The sequence below is a fragment of the Myotis brandtii genome, unplaced genomic scaffold (assembly GCF_000412655.1).
Source record: "Myotis brandtii unplaced genomic scaffold, ASM41265v1 scaffold32, whole genome shotgun sequence".
NCBI lineage: Eukaryota > Metazoa > Chordata > Mammalia > Chiroptera > Vespertilionidae > Myotis > Myotis brandtii.
In genome coordinates this window covers 12,972,890-12,996,920 of record NW_005362269.1, presented here as the reverse complement: position 1 = coordinate 12,996,920, position 24,031 = coordinate 12,972,890, and the positions used below count along the sequence as shown (strand labels likewise).

General features: G+C 38.7%; 1 protein-coding gene across 4 annotated transcripts in view; it reads right to left on the bottom strand.

Moving 5' to 3' along the window:
- Window positions 1–24,031, bottom strand: part of TENM2 (teneurin transmembrane protein 2) — a 1,214,660-nt gene that overhangs the window by 1,175,478 nt on the left and 15,151 nt on the right. The window contains exon 1 of one of the 4 annotated variants that reach the window (XM_014543189.1): window positions 10,257–10,271. The exons of the other annotated variants lie outside the window; for them this stretch is intronic. The gene's annotated coding sequence lies outside the window, so the exon portion shown is untranslated. Of the gene's footprint in view, window positions 1–10,256; window positions 10,272–24,031 lie in introns of those variants that run through there. 4 annotated transcript variants of the gene reach the window in all.

Below are 24,031 nucleotides of genomic sequence, written 5' to 3'. Positions count from 1 at the left end.
TGGTTTAGAAATGGGGAAAATCATCTTGACTGTCATCCATATTTGATTATTCTTCCTACATTTCTCATCATTCACTTTTCCCCCTGATCGATGCCACCTTCCATCCCCAAGGACTAGAATTTGGGAAATTACCTACATGCTCTTGGCCCACATAGAAATAATTTTTTCTCTTCTTTTATTAGAAGAAAGAAAAGCTTGTTAAATTAATTTACTGTAATTCTGAGGGCTTGAGAAGCCCCTAAATCAACATAGAAGAAATCTAAGTTTTTAGAGCCTGTGCTATATATTCCTGCTATGAAAAGTCCAATTTTCTCAACAGGCTCTTTCAAAATCTTCCCACAGGCAACCTTAGTAGTCCATTTTGAGATTCATTCAGTGGTCTAACCACAGCAAATGGCTTGCTAGTCATGTTCTTTTTTGACCTCGCCTATATCAATTTCTCTGGCGGGCCCTTCTGGACCTGAAAATAGCAAAAATATTGAATCACATGGTATCTCTGCATTATTTCTCACACCTTAATCTCAAAATAAAACCTTTTTTTAAATTGAAAAACCAATAGTTGAGCCCTGGCTGGGTAGCTCACTTGGTTAGAGTATCAACCCAATTCCCCAAGATAGTGGGTTTGATCTTCAGTCAGGACACATAGAAGAAGCAGCCATTGAGTGCATCAGTAAGTGGAACAACAAAGGATGTTTCTCTCTTTCTCTTCCTCTCTCTCTAAAATGTCAATTAAAAATTAAAAAAAAACACACACAAAAAAAAGAAAAGCCAACTGGTGATTCACTGCCACTTTTTGGAGATTTACCTCAATCCCTCTCAGTGGCAGAAAATAAATATTGAGTGGTTAGATAGGTGGATGGATGTATGCATGAATAAATAAAAAATAATATTCCCTAATCTAAATCTGTAATATACAGAATGTAGGCAAGATAAATCAAAGAGAAGATAATATTCAGTCTAGATAGAAAACATAGGTGCTCCTTGACTTATGGTGGGTTTACATCCCAACAAACCCATCATACATCAAAAATATCATAAGTCAAAAATGCATTTAATACACTGAGGTAGACTAAGCTAAGCATTTTGGCTTAGAATTTGGCCTTAAACTTGCTCAGAACGCTTTCCTATAGTAGCCTATAGTTAGGCAAAATCACAATACACTCTTGAGAATTGGTCATTTACCCCAACGATGATGGGCTACCTCAGACCTGTGTTTGCTGCCACTGCCCAGCATCACACAAGAGCATCATACCAAATACCAGTAGCCTGGGAAAAGATCAAAATTCAAAACTTGAAGTTTGGTTTCTACTTAATGAATATTGCTTTCTCACCATCGTAAGTAAAAAAATCATTAAGTCATACCATCATAAGTCAGGCAACATCTGTAATAAGGCAGAGTTCACAATGAAAAGAGCTGACCAGACCTCAGAAGGAATTACTCTGGGCAAGATTTTAAAATCCTTCATTTCCTTATAACCACCTTAGATTACAGAGCATTTTCACATATAAAATCTCATTTGATTTTAACAAGTCTCTAAAGCAGCCAGAGAGGGTATTATTTGTCTCATTTTACAAATGTGGGAATTGATGCTTCAAGAATAAAATTGCTTGCTTTTTTAGAGATCAACTGGACTGCATTCCAGTTTCCCAGACCTCTGTCACCTGGTTGCCTCCTTCAGATCATCCTTAATTTTTCTTTCACTTCTGTTGGCCTTAGATGCTCTAGATATTTCCCCCAAAATATTTTCATGGTAATGAGGGTGAAAGGAGATCCAGAGATTAGATGGAAGCAGAAATCTCATATCCTCACATGTTATTTGCAATTTCACACATGTGGACACATGAATGAGTGATTATTTGTATGCATTCCTATAACTGAAATTTTTTCTTGTGGGTTATTATTTTTAGTAGAAGCAGAGGGAATACACCGTAATCATAATAAATTTCATTAATTTCTTTATTCTATGACTCAAAGTCAATGTCTGCTTTGTATTTCATACTTTTTAAAAAGTGAAATAAAAAAATAAGGCAGGTAAGATGGTGTTTCAGCTATCAAGCTCTCTGAAAATTAGTTTGTTTGTTGTCTGACATGCAGGGCTGAGCACCTGCCCCTTTGTTATAGGTATAACACTGACCCACTAAAACAAAACACTAAAACTGACTTATTTTACTCATGGTATAAAGAGATGTGATATATTATTCCAGGGGAAATTGACTGAGCAAGTCTTCTTATCTGTATTGTGGCTCATTTAATGTTAATAAAGGTGATGGAGTGGCTATATATACCTTTAATCTACTTGCACATTTATAATTAAGAGAAGAATTTATTATGAAGATGATTAAGAACCTTAAAAGACTATTCAATGACATTTTCTATGTGCAGTTTTGCTTTTCATAAAAGATAAACACCTGAGAATCATATGTTGATAAACAGTTAAGTGTCTCTCCTATACGAGAATTTTCTGTTTGCCTAGGCCTTTTGTCTACCTTTATTGACCTTAACTTGTTGTCATCCCCAACAACATGCCAGGTAAGACAGGTTGGTACTTTCCTAAGTAACTGTCAACTTGATGGGGGAGGGGGACGGTTTTTAAAATGCTGTGGCAACCCCAAATAAGACACATTTTCTGACTGTATTCATATTACAAAGAATAACTTCTTAAAGCTTTATACTGGAAAATATCCATTGTGAAGTTTTAACAATTATGAATTTTAATATCTCTTAAACCTATAATATATCAAATATAGAAATTCAGATAGTATAAAACTTCCTGGATAAAAATACATATTTCAATTTCAACTAATGTATAAAATCAGAATTTTAGAGTAGGAAGACATTAGAGACCATCAAGTTTAGGGATTGACAAACTAGAATCCATGGGCCACCGCCTGTTATTGAAAATAAAGTTTTATTAGAACACAGCTATGCCAATTCATTTCAGTATTGTCCATGGCTGCTTCATGGTATATTGGAGGAGTTGAGTAGTTGATTGTAACAAAGATCTTATTGTCCACAAAGCCTAAACTATTTCAGTTCCCTCTTTCTTGGTATGCATTGGGAAAATGAGGCCAAGAGAGAATGACATGTCTAAGATTGAACAGATTATTTTTAAAGTTTTAGCCCATGGACAGAGACAATAGTGTGATAAAGGCCTGGGGTGGGGTGGAGGCTGGGTGAAGGGGGTCAAAGGACCAGAAATGAGGGACATTTCTAATACTGACAAAAATAAATATATGTATATTCACATATATATATTCTTATAAATAAGTGCTGGTATTCATCACAAGAGACAGTATAGAAGCCTGAGCTTCTGAAATAAACAGACATGGATTCAAGTATAGGGACCACCAATAAGTAGTTACAAGGCTTTATAGATTACCCAGTCCCTCTGTAGTGAACAATGATTTTTTTATCCAGAATCCATTCACGCCTTCCTCCTTCTCCATGGAATCTCAACCATATTGTTATCCCATCTTCCCCACTGTAACCAAAGAAAGGGGGGTGGAGCTGACCCCCAACTCCACCTTCAGGCAGAGCTCTGATTTGTATCAACTTACAGTGATTCCCTTTCCTCTTGCCAGTGATTGGCTCAGGAGTGGGCATGAGATCAGCAATGGCCAATGAGATTTGAATAAAGGCTTGCTATCGAAGTGTCTTGGAGATTTCTCCCTTTCTCCAGAGAGCAATAGGGAGCTCTCTCTTCCCCTAGACCTGAGGGAGCTGGTGTCTCTCTCTTCCCCTAGACATGAGCAAGGAAGTACTTCACTCCAGTAAATCTTGGAGGCTCTTTGCTGACAATTAGGGAAAATAGTCTGAGGACAGTAACACTGACATTGAGATTCGAATAGATCGAGTAGAATGATAAGAAAGTAAGCTAAAACTCTAAACAGATCCTGCCTGAATCTGATATATTGCTAGACTTCCAGTTACATAAGACAAAATGTCCTTAACTGCTTTCATCAGTTTCAATCAGACTATTTCTTACTAAAGGCCTGATGCATGAAATTCGTACAAGAGTAGGCCTTCCTCCTCCCAGCTGCAGGCACTGGGTTCCCTCTGGCACCCGGGACCTGGGCTTCCCTCGCAGCCCCAGCTTCATCCGGAAGGTCGTCTGGTCTAATTAGCATATTATGCTTTTATTATTATAGATAACAAAAAGCCACTGAATATTTAAAACAGTCCTCTAAATTTCAGAATAAGAATATACCTATCTTACAATGTTGTTCTGAGGATTACATGACTTAAAATATCAAGTGTCAGGCACACAGAAATTATTTAATAAATGTTAGTTAATTTCACTGATATCAGTGAACATCAGAGTCCATTGGACAAAACTATTCAGAAAATGAACAGACTTTTACTAGCATTGTGTAAGATATTTTGGCCTCTGCATACATTTATAGTAAAAATAATATCACTTTTCTGTTGCAATATAAATAATTATATTGCAGTATTTCTGGATAAATAATTCAGATTTTCTCCTGACATTCTTTAGCTATATGGCTAAAAAAATAATAATAACAAGAACATTGGGTTGGAAATGGGTCTGTTTATTTTGTCAAAATTAACCTAGTTGAAATATATTGATTCATTTCAGTAGACATGAAAAAGCCCACAAGTATTTTATTCAAGATGAAGAATTTTTATTTGTAATAAGACCAGAAAGGGAAAATGCCTACTACTCAATCAAATCTCTGAAGGAAATACTTATATATAGTTGCCACCTCATAAAGTCATGACGGGAAGTGCAGACGCTGAGAGACTTTAATTTGGGGCATGAATAGGTTTCAGAATCGGAGGCATCACTATTAGCCACTGACAGATATCTCTAAAAAACATTCCTGACAATACTCTCCTGGAAGCCAGCTCTCCCCTTTGGAGGAAACAAAAGTGTCTCACTCTCATTGGGGTACTTTTGGCCTCACGGGGATGAGTGATGATATTAGTAAGAATGGAAAGAAGCACTGTCCTTTATCCATTCTTCCCAGGAGTTATAATAGGCAGGAGGGAGTTCACGGCCATCGTGAAAGGATCCACCCTCGTGGCTTCAGTTTCATCAGACAAGAACTAGCTCAGGTGTATCAGCCTTTTTCATTCAACCCAAACATTGGAGAGAAAAACTATTCTTGCTAATGGAAAGTCAGTTCATGTATTCATTTTTTATTTTTATTTTATCCACATAATCAGGAATTATTTTGGTTTTGGTCCTATCTCCCTAGAAGGACCTAATACACCCGGAAAAGGTCATGAAACAACTACCACGGGAAGCGGCATTCGTCAATATGATGAACAGCATGAGGCAATGATTCTTCGGGAAAGGACAGTGGGCAGGAGGCCCCATCTCTGTTCCAACACCCGGATGCCCCTCCCTTTATGGGCCTCTAGGGCTTATTCCTGGCAGAAGAGGAAAAAGTAAATTGGCACAAGAGAGACAGAAAAGGAAATGTCCTTGGTATATTTGGTATATACATGATGACTCAATATCACAGACTAGAGAAGCAGCAAAGGTCTACCCAAATCAAAGGGGGGAAAACTTACATCTTGTCCTTGTAGTATAATGAGTTGATTTATCCACCTGGAACAGGTGCATAGTGGCCCACATTGGGGTTCTCACCATGAAAACATAGACGCTGTGAAATGGCCAGATGTCAAACAAACAAAAACAAACTACAATATGTAAATACAGGAATTATGTATTATCTCATTTCATAATAATTTTCTAAGTAATGGGGAAGAATCCTTTCAACTTTATTTTATAAACAATTCACTAATAGGAAGACCATCCAATAATCCTGGGAAATATATGAATATATAGTAAACATACCACAGAATATGTTCCTATGCTATGATAATGGCATTCCACATGACCTTCGGAGAAATGCCTATGTTTAAAAGGTGATTTCCAAGTTGAAACCTCAGCCAAACACCCACATGCTATGATATCATTGTGCAGAGAATTTTTACAATCCCTACTGAAAGGTAAAAAAATAATCATAAATATTGCCCTCTGCAAAGATATGCTAAAAAGTAATTATTATGTTCTCTTTGCTTTCGTCACATTTTAGAAGAGCATAGAATTTGAAGAAGAAAAATCTGATTTTTTTAAACACTGAAATAACCAGAAATATTTAGATTTTCCAAATATTCCACGAAACCAATAAGATAAGTAAGTCATTCATTTTTACACTCACTAATTTAAAGATATTTATAGAGAACCTAGTATGTGCTAGAAAAACATTTAAAACGTTTATATACTTTATATATAAACAATTAAATGCACCTAAGAAAGCTTTGCATTGGAGCGAGGGAACAGGTCTGTATAATGATGGTTTATATAAATTTTAGAGCCATGTTATAGACAGCTAAATCATAAAACAAAGCTACCACAGTTTCCATGCACCCTTTTACAAAGGGATTAATATAGGTACACCCAGCAGAGGCCTCCCACATTCACAAATGCATTTATTTAGGGGAAAAGGTGAAATGTCACATCTGGGATTGATAATGTTTGGTTTCACCCTGGTCTTTGACGATAACTCTTAGACTCCAAGCATCATTGTATCTCGAAAGACGAGTGGGTGTAAGGATGCTCAGCGTAATGAAACGGGCCAGGTTTAATTCCCTTAATCGCCTGGTCAGGGCAACTGAATTAACCGGCCACATCTGTTCACTCTGGAGTACCCAGTCTGGGTCCTTTCTCTTTATGTAACAGGGTTCTGTGGGCTTATTGCACAGTTTAGTCTATTTGGCCTGTTTGTCCCTCGAGGCTTCTCAGCCCAGGGGGGATGAGAGGGGCAGGAGAGCCATTGAGATTCTGAACACGGGCCTGCCATGCTATCACCTTCCCGGTGTGAGTGGAGAACTCATCCTTATAGGACTCCTTTATTGCACCCGGAGATCTTTTACAATACAGTTAGGGAGAGGGGAAAGGACAAATGAGGGAATTAAAATATATAGAATTTAATGTCTTTTTTTCCCCATGTCCTTCCCCCAAGCTAAGAGCAAATCATTAAAATCTTCTCCTGTGCTGTTAAACTTAAAACACCCCGAGCCTTATTTTACCTTTCTCCAAAAATCCTCATCAAATTCAAACTCTGGGTCACCCTCTTATAAAGCTCAAGATCATTTAAGGGAATCTGTTTTTTTTTTTTTTAGATGGCACCAGACAGCAATAAATAATCCCTAAATCCTACAATCTAATATTTGCTTTTCCCAAACTAAATTTATATAATGTGTTTTAATCCCCATATATTTAGGTGATGACACTGGATTTGTTCTACTTCAGATTTCACGGTATCTGTATTACCTGAGACTAGGTACACAACTTTGCCAAACTGCCATGTTTTCAAAATTGCCTTGTGAATGTAACCGTGTTGGAAAACTTTATTACACACTTGCCCCAACAATATCTTAGATTATAATCTTACAATCTAATGCTACACAGAGGTGGAAATGAACTTACTTATATCATGGTCAAGTCTTCCTCCTTCCCTTGGCCTCTGCCAGAACTTTCTAATGTGGGTTGACTTTCCTGAAAAAATGGCATCCATTTATTTCCTGCATTCCCATCAAATCGAATACCACTGTCGAACAAATGAGCCATGTACACAAGCTATGGAGGGGAAAGATGAAAAAAAATATATATGCTTCCTGAACACGGAGTCCTTCTATATTTATTCTTTGACATGGGGCACTCCAGAATTCTCCCCTCTTGCTCCTTCTCATCACTTAGATCTCAGGGCAAATGTTTCATCCTCTGAGGGTTCTCTCCTGACATCAATAAAACCTTTGCCCAGCCCCATGACTCGCTATATGCATGCTATGCTTTTATAACCTCTGTAACATTATTCCCATCTGAAATCATCTTGCTCACTGGTTGTTTATATGTTATGTCCGTCTTCCCCTCCCTCTTCCCCTCCCTCGCGAGCATGTGAGCTCACAGAGAGGGGGAGTCTTGTCAATCATAGTCACCACTGTGTCTCCAGAACAAAGGGCCTGCCTGACAAGTCATAAGCACTTGATAAATAGGTGTGGAAATGATGGCTAGATGCATCATTGTATCTCGAAAGAGGAATGGGTGTAAGGATACTCAGAGGACTAAAGTTTAGGGTGGAAGTAAACAGAATCCATAGACATACTGAGAAGTTTAGTGATCATCTTTCTGAAAGCTTTTCATTCGGAGTGTGTTTAATTGAGGACGCTATAAAACTAATCTAAAGAACTATAAGCCTGGCTGGTATGGCTCATAGTGGTTGAGCATGGACCTATGATCGAGAAGGTCACAGTTCGATTCCAGGTCAGGGCATATGTCTGGGTTGTAGGTTCCATCCCCAGTATGGTGTGTGCAGGAGGCAGCTGATCAATGATTCATCACTGATGTTTTGATCTCTCTCTCCCTCTTACCTCCTCTCTGAAATCAACAAAAATATGTTTAAAAAACTATAAAAGGCTGGAAAACAAAAAACACCAAATGTTAAAGTGCTGTAAGCCAAATTGTTTTTGGTGTCTGTATTCTGATTTTTATGGTTACTGAGAGGCCAACTCCATGAGGACAAGAATTCCCATAGCAAAAGAGCCAGAAGAAGAGACTAAGCTGAAAGGTTTCGTGGCCATCAACTTCCATGACATTCTGCCTTAGTTAACTCACAACCAACAAAACAATCCACTTTACCAGTCAATAACCTTGATCTCCACAACAAAGACAGAAATAACCTAATAACAACTCAGACCCTGAGACATAAATCTACGCTAATAACATTACTTTCTGGGATAGGAAATGAAATCATAATATATGTCACTTGCCAAGTGAGTTCAGCAAAGAAATCAACATAACTCTCAATTACTAATAGAGAAGACAAAACCTCTAACTCCCTGTCTGGCCTCAAACTGTTCTGTTAGCAAACCTTGGCTGCCAGGGCAAGTTCATATAACAAATAAGAATGACTCCCTCTCACCTGGGCCCTACACAGGCTTAGTTGCCTTGGCCCTGCTAGAGGCAAGGTTCTCACCTGCCTTCAGCAAATACCCAAAGAACACTGGGGATTGCTATTATTTATATGTAAAACTCCATTTTCAAACTCACAGAATGTACCTCTCCATAAATGCTGGAATTCTGTCCTTATCCTTGTTCCTATAAATAAAACTCAAACACGTAAGCATTCACCTTGAGCATCACAGACACTCTGACTCATTGCTTGGTTTAAGGTTGCCTATAGATGATGGAGACAGGGTTTATTAAAGAGGAATAATAGTACAAAGAATGACAGAGGTATAATTCATCGCTTGGGAATGTACAAATTTCACCGTTTTCTTTTTCAATTACAAAAGGCTCTTGCTGGAGATGAATGGTGTTAAACATTCCCTTGTACACGAAGAGCAGACGATTTAGTGATGAGCAGTTTAACTTTGGTAAAAAAAAAAAACCACCAAAAAGCATTAAGTTAATCTTTCCAAATAATTTATATTTCAAAATGTGCTAAACTTCACATAAGGAATTCTGAAATTTCACTTTATTAGCCGAGATAAATTATTAGGTTGACCAGCTTACTTAACCTTTTCCCCTTCTCCCCCTGCCCCCCACCCCCCACCTCATCTAGGAAACCTAGTGCACATGGATATTATAAGGAATAAATGGTATAATGTTTATAAAGTGCTAGACAAAACACCAGACACATAGTAATGCCTCACATGTATTCATCATTTGCTATTGTATTACTCATTCCTTCATCCAAAAAGCGGTGGCCTTCATGTTGTTACATTAAAATAATAGCCCCAATTTCATAGAGTACTTCTTTGGGGAAGAATATAAAATATCATGGTGAACATTTTTTAGGAGGGACAATTAGCTGTAATGAAATAGTAGGTTTGCCCAAATAGCCATAAAGTGGCAGAATAGCCAACTCTATTAGGTAACCTAGTAGGAGATTTTTATTCACCTTTCAAAATAATGAGTTATTTGCCAAGATGTAATGCTCCTATGTTCTAACATAAAACTGCGATCCTAGTTCACGTGTCCAGGAGGCTGTCCATTAAAATATCAGATGGGCAGTACCTCTGGGCAAAAGGTTTGACCTCCTAAAAGATCTAGTCCCTTTGTAAAATGTTACCGCTTGTTGTGACATCAACTTGTGCCCCATTCTTTACTTCCTGTGGTTCATATCTGAACTGAACAATGAAGAACTATATCATAAAACCAATAAAAAAATTCAATTACTTTGAGGGATAAATTCCAGTGATATCTTTAATACTAACTTACCAGTTAAGAGGGATAGCAGAAGTCTCTATGAAAAATGCTCCTAATTCAGATACTTTTCTGGTTGATATTACCAGCAACCTAAAAACCAGTGAGACGGATGGAAAAAATTAAAAAATATTTCACTCTGTGGTTCCAACATTTAAGAAGCGCAATCATTGGGAACTAGATTTAAGCTTTAATTAGGAAGCGTATATATCATGGGGCTACTCATTTCCCATGATGGGGCAAGAAAAACTTCTTTATGTGCATGAGTTGAAATGCAGAGATCAATAAAAAGCAAGTTTGACAACCCCAAGGCCAAAGAAGTTTTGAGGAATTTGGAGATTTAAAAGATTACCTCTATAAACCTGGGACCATACCAGTTAATTATCTTCTCACTGAGGCTACAAACTATATACAAATGTCCTTTGCTTAAGCATTATTAAGGAGACACTTTTAACACTTTCTGCCAAAAAGAAAACTGTGCTTCACAAAATTCCTGTTAATTATGCAGCCATTTATTTGTTTTGCACAGTGAAAAATTTGACGCTTCTAATTATGAAAGATAAGCAGAGAGGCACAGTAATATGGAAACATTAACGAATGGGTTAGAGAGTAAATAAGAAGTGAACAGCGCAAAGGAGCAAGAAGTTCAGGGAAGAATGTTTCTATTTTGGGCTCAGATTAATCACGGGAGAGAATGGAATAGAGCAGTGTGGTGTGGGCACATGCGTGCGTGCGTGTGGACCTATGCACTTGATCATTCAATCAATATAAACCATCACAGCAGATAATTCAAACCTAAAATTTAACTGCTGAGCACACGTCTCTGTTGAAGGGTGTAAATGGGCTGATCGGAATCGTACAGTGGAGTTGATCCTCTCACGTTTTCTGGTGGAAGCTAATTTTCTTACAAGTGCTTGCTAACCACACACACTTGATGGCCAGGCCTCGGCTGTTTCCTCCGCGCCTGTCTCCACGTGAAGCACAGAGCTGTAAGTGGGGCAGCCTGCAGGACCAATGCTAAAAGCTTTGTTGTGGGAATTCCTAAAGCGTATTTCTATAAATAAGACGGTCTGCATTTACTCAAGTTGTGCACGCTGACCCAAATAGGAAGGATGCGTATGATTCATAGAGTGTACATCAGTACAGTGGGAACCGAATGGCCGGCAAGGCTCCTAAACCTTGTATGTTTCCTTAGAAACATCCTCAGTATTTTTATCTGCCTCTCCCTCTAAATGACTTTTGAAAGAAAGTCCAAACAAATGACAGCTGGAAGAAAACAGTCTAAACACATGTAGACAACAAAGAGTTAAGATATCCCAATCCTACAAATTGATAAGAAAAACACAATGCATCCAATATGAAATAGACAACCAATTCACAAAGATAGTGCAAATGGTAAAACTAAGCACTTACCCGCCCCCCTCCCCTCCAAAATATGAAAGGAGGCCCAGCTTCTCCAATAATCAGGTAAATGGAAATTATAACAAAACCATTTTTGATTATTATTAATTTTTTAATTGTTAATACCCCTTGTGGTTGTGGGTGTAGGAACCATGCAGGCACACTCATCTATTAATTATTGGCAACTATTTTTGTATTTTCTTCTAGCTGTGTCTCTTAAAGTTTAAACACTGCATCAACTCTTTTACTCAGCAATCTCAATGTTAGGACGAATCTATCCTAGGATAAAAGAAAAAGAGTGACATCTAAGGATGTATGTAGAAGTTTGAACATTGAAGGAAAGGTTGTAAGATCCTAAAGCATAAACTACCTAAATGTCCATTAATAGGGAAGAAAATCATGATATACAGACACTATGTGTACCCCAGAAACAGAGCCAGAGATGAGATTTGTGTAAAATTGATTTACTAGGAAGTGCTCCTACAAAAAACAGGTAGGAAAGGGAGACAGGGGAGGGAAGGATGCCCATGAGCAATCTCAAGCAGTATCCTCCGGCCCCACAGCGGGAAACTGACTCAGTCCCACAGAGAAATTCTGGAGAAAGCTGGGGTCATGTTCAATGTTGTGCCAGATAGACCCCTGCACCTGTCAGTCATTGACTCCTGGCTGCGCCAAAGGGGATATTCAGTGGGAGCCAAAGCCTTCAGAAAGAAGCAGGGGCTGGCTGGTAAGAGTAAAACCACACCAGGGGCCAGTGGGCACAAAAATGGTAGAAATTCCCTACCTCATCTCTGCATAATGGTTTATTATGTCCTATGAAAACAGAATGAATTGGATGTATATGTTTAACTATAGGGTTAATCTTGCTATATAAGTGGGGTGGAGGGAGCATGATAATACCCTTGATTTTTTTACTGGGGTTGGGGAGCCTTATTCAACTATGTATTTACATAAGCCTTCAGGAAAGTATCCTATATAATAGAGGTAATATGCAAATTGACTGTCACACCCTCACACAAGATGGCCACCCCCATGTGGGCACAAGATAGCCACCACAAGATGGCTGGCAGGGGAGGGCAGTTGTGTGTGATCAGGCCAGCAGGGGAGGGTTAGGGGCAAACCATGCCAGCAGGAGAGGGCAGTTGGGGGCGACCAGGCCTGCAGGGGAGGGCAGTTGGGGGGGACCAGGCCTGAAGGGGAGGGTAGTTGGGAGTGACCAGGCCTGTAGTGGAGGGCAGTTGGGGGGGACCAGGCATGCAGGGGAGGGCAGTTAGGGGCAACCAGGCCTGCAGGGGCAAGCAGTTGGGGGCAATCGGGCCAGGAGGGGAGCAGTTCGGCATCCATCAGGCTGGCATGGGAGTGGTTAGGGGTTGATCAGGCTTGCAGGCAGAAGCGGTTAGGGGCAATCAGGCAGACAGGCAGGCGAGTGGTTGGGAGCCAGTAGTCCTGGATTGTGAGAGGGATGTCTAAATGCCAGTTTAGGCCAGATTGGGCCTAAACCAGCAGTTGGACATACCACAAGGGGTCCCAGATTCGAGAGGGTGCAGGCTGGGCTGAGGGACACCTCCCACCACCACCAGTGCACAAATTTCGTGCTCTGGGCCTCTAGTAAAATGATAAGCAACAAAATATTAACATAAAAGTTATTGCAGGACTTGGAGGAAGGGATGGATTGAAGAATGGCCAGCAGAGAGAACTAGCAATTTATATTTGTACTTTTGTTCGTTCTATGCATGCACTGTATTCTTAAATTAACAGCTAAATAAGGTAAAAGATGATATACGGTTTATTAAAGTTAACTATATCTTTTATCCTCACCCGAGTATATTTTTCCATTGAGTTTTAGAGAGAGTGGAAGAGAGAGTGAAAGACACAGAGAAATATCGATTCAAGAGAAACACATCTATTGGTTGCCTCCTGCACAAGCCTCAATCAGAGCCTGGGCCAGGGAGAAGCCTGCAACCCAACTGAGGTACGACCTTGGAATCGAACCTGGGACCCTTCAGTCTGCAAGCCAACGCTCTATCCACTGAGCAAAACTGGCTAGGGCAAAGTTAACTTTTTAAAACTCTTTTCCTTAAATTGGAAAAGCTCAGGTTAAAATATTTTCTTAGAGTTAACAGGCTTGCCCTTTTCACTGCAAGCTAGGAAATGCCTTTGGGACTTAAGTCTATATATACTCCCATGTTCAAAGGCTGTTAAATCGCGTTGTTTACCCATATCTTCAGAAAAAAAAATCACTTCTACTGTCGTGGTAAACAACCTGCTTCTCTATTTATAATGGTCTGGCCCTCTAGCAACTTCAGCACGAAATTATAGCTAATTTTTCTACAAACATCAGGTGGTCATAATAATCTGGCCACTCAGTGTATATATGATCCTAAAATTAACAGATAAACATAGTCATGCTGGGCAATGGGGAAACAGGCAAAAAGAAATGAAAATATGTGTGTTAGAACACTGCAATAATGATATTTAAAATGTAAGCATCTCCATTGTGTGTAAAATTGCAAGGAGTCAAAGACAGGAAAACGGGTAAATGAATTAAAACCCATTAAATAGAACCATGTAATGCACAGGCATTAAATTATGTGCATTTTTGAAAATTTTTATTGACTTCAAAAAAGAAGCATGATATAATGTGAGGTTGTATAAAGGAATATGTAGTGCTGTCTAGATAAACGGTTCTCATTACATAAAGTTAAACATATTGTATACCTGTGCTCCTGTATGTACAGGTTTACACACATGTAACTAAAAATGCATTTCTCTGGAAGAACGCATGCCACCTAAATATTAATCGTGATTGGTTCAGGTTATGGGAATATGGCTGGTTTAAACGTTTTTTCCTTTTACCCTTCTGCATTGTTTTATATTCTGACAATGCCATGCTTTAGCATTTTTATCAAGTAAAACCAAATCAGATGATAAAACAATTTGCTTTAAAAAGAAAGACAAAGAAATGCTTGTAAAGAAACAAGCTCCCATCCACTTAGCAATATTGACAGGCTAATGATGGAAAAGGGTCTGCACATACTCTCCCATTATTGAACTGATCCAAAGTTTCCTAAAATGTATTTGGCATCTAATTTTTCTTACATTTTTGCAAAAATCACAGTGAGCATATTAACATGGCCATGGAGTATCTGGGATGTGAGTGCACAAATTCAGGGCTTTCAGGCTGGTTTCCAGCACTTGGAAAGCAAGTCCAGACTCAGAGGTCTGTATGCGCATGCTCTCTATTACGTCCTACTACAGTTCACGAAAGTCCCGCAATTTGATTGAGAATGAGCACTCACTGCCAGCAAGTACATCTAAACAGTAAAGATTTATTAGAAAAAAAAAAAACACTAAGCATGTCAGACATTTAACACTAAGTTAAAGTGTTGGTGTAGTATATGTTGTTCAGGACAAGAGATTGTCTTCTCTTATGTACTTTTATAAGTCAAGGAAACCACATTTTAAAAGTCTAAGGTGGAGAAAGACAAATAACACATGATCGCACTTATATGTGGAATCTAATGAACAAAATAAACTGACCAACAAAATAGATCTAGAGACATGGAAGCATGGGACAGACCAAGGAATCTCAAGGGGAAGTGGGGAGTGGGAGCAGAAAGAAATTAACTATAGAACTTATATGCAGCCCAGCCAGTGTGGCTCAGTGGTTCAGTATTGACCCATGAACCAAGAGGTCTCTGGTTTGATTCCCTGTCATGGCACATGCCCAGGTTGCAGGCTCCATCCCCAGTAGGGAGCATGCAGGAGGTACCCCATCAATGTTTCTTTATCTCCCTCTCCCTTCCTTTCTCTCTCAGATCAATTAAAAATACATATTTAAAGAACTTATATGCCTATATGCAATGCCCATGGTCACAGACAATAGTGTGGTGAAGGCCTGGAGGGGGTCAAGCAAAGAAAAAAAAAGGGGGGGCATCTGTAATACTCTCAACAATAAATAAATATTTAAAAAAATTAAAGTCCAAGGAGGTGGAAATAGAGCAACAACCTATCCTTACTATTAAATTTCAACCATACACCTCAAGAATGTTCTATAGGTTTGGGTCAAATGCGGTCATTCTTTTACTGCCAAACTAATGAAATACAACTATTTGATACCGGGAGGGGTTACAAATCTTCTTTACATTTTTTCCATGTGCTCTACCCTCTAAAGACCACGACCAACATTCAAGAGATCCATCTCTGGGTCAGTACACACTGCAGGCAGACACGGTAAAGACTGAGAGACAGCGGAGCCAGTCCATCCATACTGCATCGCCTTGGAAACAGGGAGGCAGCAAAGAGACTCATGCAGTCCCAGTGGAAAGGAAAAGAACAAAAACAAAGCCAACTTCCTTTCTGGACATTTTTTGTTTGTTTATTTTTTTAAAAAGCTCTGTTTTATTTTTCTTAATGACTTGTTGTAGAAGTTTTCTTAAGTTTTAATTTGTTAATGAATTTATTATTTTTCCTGACTCTAAAGTCTAATCCTCTTAGGAAAACAGTTAGAAAGAAAAGTCAGTTCAAAAGCAAAATCTAGCCCTGGCTGGTGTGGTTTAGTTAGTTGGTTGGAGCATCTCTCATCCACCAAAAGGTGGCGAGTTCAATTCCAGGTCAGGGCATATACCTCAGGTTGCCAGTTTGATGCTTGGTTAGGGCATATATGGGAGGCAACCTATCGGTGTTTCTCTCTTTTTCTTCTCCTCTCTCTCCCTCTACCCTTCCTCTGTCTCTGAAATATATTTTAAAAATGTTATTTAGATAGTAAAATGCAGGTGACTAATATTGTCAGACCGAATTCTTTTTACTTAATTTTATTTATTATTATTATAAGGATATGCTTATTGATTTTAGAGAGAGAGAGAGAAGAAGGGAGGGAGAAAGAGAGAGAGAGAAACATGGATCAGTGTCATGCCACCATCCGAACCTGCAACCAGGGATGGTACCTGCAACCGAGTTATTCGCCCGACTGGGAATCGAACCAGCAACCTTTTAGTGCACAGGACAACACTCGAACCAACTGAGCCACACCAGCCAGGGCCCTTTTACTTAATTTTAAAGTACATCTGACCGGCTTCCTTAGCACATTGCTTTTGCACAAGCGGGCTGCACGGTGGAAGGAAAGCTGTTCTCTGACATTCAACAGCACAAGGCCCTTCTAAGCCAGGAGAGCATACTGCCTAGAATTTACAAACACGTGCGGCAAGCTGGACAGCTATTAAAATATTTTTTTATGTATCGGGTTTTATTTCCCTAATAATGTACCTAATCATAACAAAATAAGCCACTTACTCAAAGAGTAATAACACTTCTTAGTTTTGGTATTAAACACAAAGATCCCCCAAAACTAGAGCAATGGATCTAATAACTACAATGTGAATTTATAGAGTATGCCTTTTACTATCTTCCTCTCAACTGTGATTTTTGTCTGCATGAAATGAAAATGTACTAGATTACATAATACTACCACAAATAAGTAACTTCCATAAGTGATGGCTTCTCTATTATGGCTGGGTAATGCACAGCTAGCTAAAAGCAAATATGGTATAGCCTATATGAAACAATTTTTATAACAGATAAAAAACAGAAACTAGTTGGTTTTTTATGGCCAAGATTATAATGTAATTTCTTATTTTTCAAATGAGACACAAAGCTAAGTATTTTCCTCATCGGTAAAAACCAAAATTAAATGTTTTCTTGAAATCTATTTCAGTGACTAAGTTTTAAATCATCTTTCAATACATCAAACTCAATCTATCCTAATGGAGAAGTGCAGCACTGTGAATGAGCCATTATGTTGGGGAATCCAGACTTTGTTTTAATTGGTTTTGAATGAAAGCATTATTCTGCATTTCTAATCATGTTTCTACCCCTAAGGCTAATATTCAAAATGAATTACAATTCCTGAGCAAAGGAATTGACTCGGAATCACGGCTGGGATTAACATTTTGCTACAGATAATCCACAAACTGGAGAGTCCAAAAGCCTATCACTGAGAGTTGAGTCTATCTTCTAAGTAAAAGAAGCTAAAAGGCTCACTACACACACTCTGTGAATAATGAGCCATCTGAGAAGAGTACACGTGTTATGTAAAGCCTTTTACCTTCTATTGTGTGGTGTGAGTCCCTCCAAGATCATCCGTCTATTTATTCACTAAATTTTATTGTATTCCTAGCAATGAGACCCTTGAAGCATGGTCAACTGTCTTGCCCTGAAATTATACGTATTTTGCCCTCATCATTTTAAGACACAGAAGGAATTCTGCTGTACCAACCAGACAACGAATGGTGATTGTCCATCACAAATGCATACTGTAGAGAGTTTAAACCTGACACCGTGGTCACAATAAATTAATTTATGGTACAAGACAGGAGCTTGTCATTTGCGCCGCCACGAAGTGGTTTCAACTAAAACTTCAAATATTAATGAGGAAATATACACTGACCTATTCGCTGACAATTAAGCTCTCATTGAGCACCAGGAGTCATTTGCATAATGAAAATACCCTTCCCCCAATTATCCAAATTACAATTGAAAAGGGAAAGAGCACTCAAGGAGCGGTTTGTATTTGTAGGGACATTTTAATGAGGTGATAGGTATCTTAATAAGTGTTCTTGGGTGAAGGCACCTGGACTATTAAACAGGAATTCTGCTGCAAACTATATGAATTCATTGAAAGATTTTTATCACATCTGTTTAATGTATTAGAGACTTGAAGTACTAAGTATCACTTGCATGGTTAAAAGTAAACCCATTTAAACAAAAGATGAAATAAATGGTAAGTTGGGTGGTTTGGGTTTTTTAGATATTTTTCTTTTCCTTTTCACAATAATTCACCACAAGTACAAATGAGGAGGATCTGCATAAAATTAACTTCAAAGCAGTTTTGCAAATGAGACCTAGAGGGCTTTATAGAAACAAAATGTCGCCAAGCAAAAAGAATTTTAAATATATTAGTTGTATTTAATTATTTTTTTTGTGTGAAGGAAGTTTAAATCAAGGGGGAAAAATCTGTATGGTTTCAAAATGACCTTTCCTGTGCCTAATAATTCACAAGAAGAAACTCTTACCAGGAATAATTAGAAGAGTGTTATTAGTAATTGATTATTAACAAGTTTTGAATAGTTATGATTTCTTTTACCCCAGAAAGCTTTAACTCACAGTTGGAATTCTTTATTTCAAGAGGAGATTTTTCAAATGTAGTGTTTTCTATCTTAAAAATAGTGTTAAAATACAATTTAATATCTTGTGATTTGTTTCATTTAGGCAATACAACAGGTTTTATAGGTGTTTTTGCAAGTTGTCATCGCTCTAGGCCCAAATTTCCCTTTAGGAGGTTAAAGTAAATGTTCTCCTAAGTGATTTACAGTTCTGAAATAGCTCTGCTACTCCAGCGATATTTTTCTGTAAAAGACAGTTTTTTCCCCCCTAGTTCTCTTTCACAGGAACTACAGAGTATGTCCAAAAATATCCCTTGTCACTTTACTGTTACAAGCAGGGTAAAATATTATTGTGAATAATAGCATCAGTTTGATATAAGTGCAAAAAGAATTTTTATATGGTATGAATTAAATCAACTCAAGCAAGTAACTCTTTTCACAAGTAACTCACTGAATAAATAAAGGCAGGAGCAGCAGTAAGCAAAATAAAACCAGCATTTGGAGACTCCAAAGAGATTTGCCTGCTTAAAAAAAGAGAGAGAGAAAACTAAAAGGGTAGTCAAATTCCAGCTATCAACAAGCTTGTACTATGTGCTTTGCTGAGTGAAACCAGCAGTGCCACTGATATATACTATGCCTTCTGATTCCGTGGACTGTTCTCCTGGATAATCTGGGAAGCAACATTTTGCAGGGAAATGTGACAGCGGGGATTTTGCAGCCTGTTTTGGGAAAGCAGAAATTTGATTCAATCTACTAGTCAAGGACTGCACAAAAGTAAGAAACATATAACCTGTCTTTGCTATTATTGTTACTGATTTTATTTATTTTTTAAAATTCCACTTTGGGTAGGTGAAATTTAAAAAAAAAAGTTTAATGGGAGATGTTCATACAAGTCACCATCATGCCTCCAACCCCATAAATCAAGGTGAGCACTGGGTGATAGAGTACAGAACTCAAGATTCAGAATCTCAGGTCACTGTCTACACTCTGGAGAATAAGAAATGTGAACTATGAATGCCCAGAGGATGATTTTTCCATAAGCTCAAAGATTAGGAGAGTAACTCATGATGCTGTTAGTGTTAGGAGGTAATTTCCTTTGCATTATCAAACTTTAGAACCCTTAACCCAGGCTTAGACATGAAGGCTACAAGGCCAAATTTTCCCCTTGAAAATGTACACCTATACACTGAAATCTTCAGAGCTTCTCATCGCATCAAAACATTATTTTAATTTAGAGATGTGGAAATTCTGAATTTCAGCACAACTTAAATATATTTTACACCAGCCTATGTGTCCATCATAAAACCTCCATATGACCACAAACTAATTCATTTATCTATTTCCTCCATTTTATTAAATAAATGGCTTCTAATTAAATAATCAGACGAGAATGAAAATATGATATATCCACACAGCAAGTCTATACCATGACCCAAAAGTCTATTTTTTTTTTCACATTGACTTCTTTATCCACTACATTTTCAAAGGGCTTTTCTTTAAGCAACAAATACATAAATGCGTTTGGTAGAGGTGGCATCTGAATTTTGAGCACCTGGCTGCAGATTTCTTTCAGATATGTTCCCAATTATAAACTCTTAAATGTGATTTATAACATAAAACCTTCATAGAAATAGTCCAGTTCTATAAAGAAAGTTAAATTCTTAATGGCAAAAGAGAGAACCTCTAACAATTCAAATAGATTTGGCATCTATCACATGATATCTGATAGAAAATGTTTTTTTCTTTTGATCTTCCCAATTTCTTTTGTTTGTTTGTTTATTTATTTGTTTGTTTTCACCTACTTTCTAGCTGGGTGAGGTGTCTAGGTTCCCATTTCTGATCTCCCATTAACTGCTTATCCCAAAGTAGCCCTGCCTTCCACTGACTGTGATATTGATAATGTAACTATGGCTTCTTCATGGCCAACTCTGATTGGATACTTTCCAATCCAGATTTTATAGACACATCAGTAGCATCTGACACTGCATGTAGTTTCTGGCTTCTTTTTTTAAAATACATTTTTGTTGATTTCAGAGAGGAAAGGAGAGGGAGAGAGAGATAAAAACATCAATGATGAGAGAGAATCATTGATCAGTTGCCTCCTGCACGACCCTTACTGGGGATGGGCCCTGACTGGGAATCGAACCAAGAGCTCCTGGTTCATAGGTTGATGCTCAACCACTGAGCCTCCATGGCTGGGCTAGTTTCCTGCTTCTTGAAGATCTTTTCTGCCTTAGTTTTACAACATTACTGGCACAGGGTCCTCCTCTCATGTCACATTTCAATTATTTCCCCAGGCTCCCTCTTCCTCAGTCTGTGCTAGAAGTGTGGTGTTTCCCAACACTCCGTCTCCAGCCTTCTTTTATCTTCTTATTAAATTCCCTGGGCAATTTTGCTCACATTGACACTATCAAAGGGATCTTGTCCATGTCTCTCCCTTATGCTTCAGATTCATATATCTAAGTATACAGGGCATCCCTATTAAAGGTATCTCAAAATCACGTGGCCAAAACTGGACTTCTCATCTTTCCTCCAGAACTGCTCCCATCTTCCATGTTGTCACCATCAACCTGAAGGCACTATAGGGTCTTCCTTCTCTCTTCTTTTCCACCTCCAATTAGGTCATGTTGATTCCTCTTCTTAAATATGGATCCCTTGTCTTTTCTCTGTTCTAACTTTCATCACTTGAGTTAAGGAGCTTACCATCTCTCACCAGAAGCACCACAATAGTCTTTGATCAGGGACTCCTGACTCCAAGCCTCAACTCCTTTATTCTTGATCCTGACACCAGTCAATCTGCCTTCATTGAATCCCCATTAATTTTAGGTGTGGTGCTGCTACTTCCCCCCAAAAAAGAAATTCTTTCTCAGTAGATAGTGCCACCGTTCAAACCAGAACCCTAGAAATCATGTTGGTTATTTTCTGACCCTCACATTTTGCATTCAATATATTAGCTAGAGCTGCCAATTCAACCTCAAAACCACATCGAGCCTCTATCTGTCTCTTACTACCACTACCACTTTTACCTGAGTTTATCGTCACCTATCCAGAAAACTGAATTTTGGGACAAAATTAGAATTGTGCAATTTCCCACCCATCATAGTACTCCATATATGTTTACTACATGACTCTCCATGAATTAGGTTTCCCTGGGCCAGAAACACTCTTAGACAAAGGTCCAGATGTTTTTGAATAAAAATGAGTAATGTATGCCCCTGATAATATCACTGACTGAAAAAAACAAATCTGTCAGGAATAACTTCCTTATGTGTGTGGAGACAGTAGCTCATTCAACTGGCCTAAAAGGATTAGATAAAAAGAAAAAAAAATGAAAACCTCAAATTCCAATCTTAAACCCCATTCTTTGAACATATCCCTGCCTCAACTCAGAGGGAAACAGTCCGTCTAGTCTGTTGTAAAACCAAGAGCTAACAATAAGAATAGCTACAAAATCTCCCTGTGGTTCACATATTCAATAATCCGTAAACTCAAAAATCCCAAAGCAGCTCAAACCCAATAATGTATATGAACCCGTTACAAAAAATAAAAAGCACCAGTTTCATTTCACCGCCTTGGAATCCCTACAAACCACACATTAGACGAGAGCCAGGAAACTTTTTCTGTAAAGGGACAAATAGTAAATATTGTAGGTGGGTGGACCACACTGATCCACACTGCAGTTGTAGGGAAAAGCAGCCAACCCAACCAAGCCAGTGAAGGGGGATGGCTGTGGTCCAGTGAAACTTAATTGTGGACAAAGACCCTTTAATTTTACATAATGTTTAGTGCCAGGAAATTTCTCATTTCTTTTGATTTTCACCATTTGAAAATATAAAACCAATGTTTGGCTGATGGGCATATAAAAACAGGTAGTAGGTCGGATTTGGCCCACGGGACATAGTTTCCTGACCCCTTCACTTCATCAGCCCTTTTCCTAACTTCTGGTAAAACACAGTATACCTGGCTTTCTCTTCATGAGTGGGAAGTGATAATGATGCATTTTCTCATTCCAAAGAGATGGCTGCTTTTATAATGCCTGTACAATAACTACTATGGCATCTTCTTATTCATGGAAAGGATAAAACGGGAAAACAATGACTTAAAAAATATCTTCCTATTAAGCATTTGATGGACAGCCAGTTCAGGACTCTATTCATCCTAATTCCACCACACACCGTTCAATACCTAAATCCCTCCTTCAGTCTTATTTGTTACAATTTCCTTATTTATAAGAGAATAGAAAGTGCAGTGACAAAATTCATAAATATGTATGTGTGCCTATAGATACAGAAATATAGATATAGATCACAGCAAAGCTAACTCATTCAGCCAGACATAGTTAAAAAAAAAAGCACATGGTACATGCTTCCCATGTTCTCAAAGGGAAAAAAAAATCCATGATGCTTTGCCTCAATGTATACTTATCAAGCACATACGATGCGTAAGGCAATGGGAAGTAAGGCAACCTTCCCAGCACGCGTACAAGATCATCCATCTCTTTTATGCGTTCCCTAATAAGTGTCTGAAACGGTTAAATGAAAAGTGTCATCATTATTGCGATAAACCTCAGAAGACATTCAACCCCCTTCACTCAAGGATCAATATGACTCAGGGTTTTCAAGACCCAGACATCTCCAGAGAGTGCTCCAAACTGACAGGATCACCTCTCAGTCTTGATTGGGCCTGAGACACAGTGAAAGCCACGTAAGCCTCCGGGTGAAGAGCCTCGTCTCAGACAGTTCCACAGCGGCCGGGCCAGCGCGTGGCTCAAGGAGCCAGGCGTCGTCTTCCACAAGTCAATTGTGAATTACTCTCTAAATGGGCCCCGCAGCTGCGGTTTTCAGTGGCTAGAGTACCTTCCAAATAGCTGGTTGTGGGGGAAACATTAAAGCCTGCTTTTTCCACAAACACACAACTTTCTGGCTACCTGCCATCCCAGCTCACAAAGGACATGCAGATCTGAAAAGGACACGTCTGAGGCCCTGTCAGGAAAAAGGTAGATCAAAAGTTTGTCGGAGGGACTGCTGTTAGGCGCTCAAACACATAACTCATTGCAGTCTTACAGACCTCCAGGGTAGATCTAGGAAAGGGCCCTGGCTCAGGGGGAAGCATGAAGTACTCAGCCCCAAACAAGCCAGGAGCTGGGAAACTGTACCAAACTCTTCTTTTCTTTTCCTTCCTTCCATTCTTTCTTCCTTCCGTTCTTTCTTCCTTCCTTCTTTACTCCCT